This window comes from Arachis stenosperma, chromosome 1, assembly GCF_014773155.1.
Source record: "Arachis stenosperma cultivar V10309 chromosome 1, arast.V10309.gnm1.PFL2, whole genome shotgun sequence".
NCBI lineage: Eukaryota > Viridiplantae > Streptophyta > Magnoliopsida > Fabales > Fabaceae > Arachis > Arachis stenosperma.
Window position 1 is genome coordinate 97,466,403 of NC_080377.1, and position 2,614 is coordinate 97,469,016.

The window sequence follows — 2,614 nt, forward strand, 5'->3', positions numbered from 1 at the left end:
TCATCGAGTTAGCGTCAGCTGCACAGCTAAGGAGGCTTTTTGTGATGTTGTTGCTATCTGGTTCCATGGGAAGACCTCTGTCAGTTTGGGAACAAACTTGGGCTTATTTGTCTGATGATATTCTTTATCGCAGAAGACATGAGCTATAATATCCCGGTAAGAATTTTGTTCATCATGAATTTATTATATGACAGGCAGGCACACACGCATGAACATAGTACAGAAATCATATTATGGTGATAATATTTTATTAATTATCATTAAACGTAGATCTAACGATGAGTCAGGACGAGTTGCAAGCATTTTGTTTGTTGGAGATTGAGAAACTATTACAGAGTAATGGAAAATCATTGAGAAATTATGCTGGCATGCCGGTTTCTAATAACTCTTTAGTCTCTCAATTTAGCAATTTGATGCTGTTGCGTGAGTTGCAGTATGATACTGTTTCTTTGACTCGTGAGCACGATGCAAATGTCTCCAAGTTAAATGAAGAACAGAGGGTGGTCTACGATAAAATTATTGATTGTGTTTCGAATAAGAAGCATGAATTTTTTTTGTCTACGGGTTTGGTGGCACTGGAAAAACTTTTTTATACAGAGTTTTGTCAGCTAGATTGCAATCTGAGAAAAAGATTGTTATAAACGTTGCTTCTAGTGGTATTGCTTCTCTATTGTTACCTGGTGGTAAAACAGCGCATTCTATGTTCAATATTCCTGTTGAGCTGACTGAAGATACTGTTTGTCAGATTAAGAAGGATAGTCCAAAAGTCGAGGTAGTCCGGTTGGCCGATTTGATTATTTTGGATGAGGCACCGATAACTAACAAATTAGCATTTGAAGTGCTCGATAGGACGTTGCGAGATATAATGGTTTCGGTCTCTGATAGGAATAAAGATTTACCTTTTGGTGGGAAGGTGGTCGTTCTTGGTGGTGATTTCAGGCAGGTCTTGCCAGTTATTCCAAAAGGTTCTCGTGTTGAGATTGTGATGGCGTCCATAAATTCTTCTGTCCTCTGGAAATACTGTAGAGTTTTGCGATTGACCAAAAATATGAGGTTAGCAAGTGGATTGGAACAATCAACTGCTCAAGAGTTAAGGTCGTTTTCAGATTGGATACTTCATATCGGTGAAGGTCTATGTGGAACTCTGGTCAATGACAAACTTCTTGTTGATATTCCTTTTGATCTAATCATTCCTATTTTGGAAAACCCAGTGGAAGATATTGTAAATACAATCTATCCGAATTTGGTTTAGAATTTTCGTGATCCAAGCTTTTTCCAGGATAGGGCAATATTGGCTCCGATTGTCGAGAATGTTGAAGAGATAAACAATTATATAGTTGACTTGTTGCCTGGTGAGGAGAAAAATTATCTCAGTGCTGATTCAATATGTGGTAGTGATGCCTATTCTGATGTTGAAGTTGATTGGATAAATGTTGAATTCTTGAACTAGATTAGGTGTTCTGGTCTACCTAATTATTCTTGAAGTTGGAAATAGGCGTGCCTATTATTTTGTTGAGGAATGTTGATCCAGCTGGGGGTTTGTGTAATGGGACTCGACTTGTTGTGTGAGATCTAGGGAAAAATGTGATCGGTGTGGATATTGTTTCTGGTAGCAATGTTGGGGATAAAGTTTTTATCACCAGAATGAATTTGATTCCCAGTGATACGGTTATACTATTTAAATTCTAACACCGTCAATTCCTAGTTTCTTTGTCGTTTACGATGACAATCAACAAAAGTCAGGGTCAGACATTATCAACAGTCGGTTTGTTCTTGCGTCGTCCTGTGTTTTGTCACAGTCAACTTTATGTAGCTCTTTCCCAAGTTAGGAATAGAAACGGTCTGAAGATTTTACTTTGTTATGAAGGATTAGTTGATCCTACCAGGACTGAAAATGTTGTATTTAAGAAAGTTTTTGATAAGATATAATGTAGTTTTTTGTTGTATTTTCTAATCTTATATGTGTTATTTATAGTTTTGTTTTGGTGTACGTTTTCTTTAGAGAGGGACATCTTCTTTGGGGTATGTCTAATATCGTTTCAACCATTTTGTGTGCACTAGATGCACCATTTTTTATGGACGATTAGATTCTATTAAATGAATATTAAAGATGTTATGAAAGAAGAGTATTCATACGCTTTATAAATGTAGAGTATATTTGTATATATATACATAAATATATTTTAATACATAGTATTTTGAGAATGGCAAGTATAATCTTTTACTTTAAAATGAATATAAAACATATCAATACATATAAAAATATTTTTTATTTATTAAAATTAATTATTATACTATACTATTTGTTAATAAGGTAAAAATTTATTAAGAAATAATTTCATAATTACCTATTAGAAAAAAATATCATCAATCATAATTACTTTAACATGATTATCTAGATTTTATGTATCAATTTTTCTTGGTGTCTTCTGTCTTCTATTTTTTTATTATTATTTTGGTTTTAATATTTAGGTCAAATTCTAATTTGATGTCTGATATTTTAAATATTTTATTTTAGTGCAGAATAATTTTTCACAAGTTTAATATTATTTTACTCTTAAATTTGATACAAATTCTTTGTATCAAGAAATATTTTGTATTAGACTATTGAGAT

General features: G+C 33.1%; 1 pseudogene; it reads left to right on the top strand.

Annotated features, from left to right (window-relative positions):
• The first annotated feature begins 278 nt into the window (after nt 1-278).
• On the top strand, nt 279-1,929 carry LOC130982538 (uncharacterized; annotated as a pseudogene).
• Nucleotides 1,930-2,614: the final 685 nt, after the last annotated feature.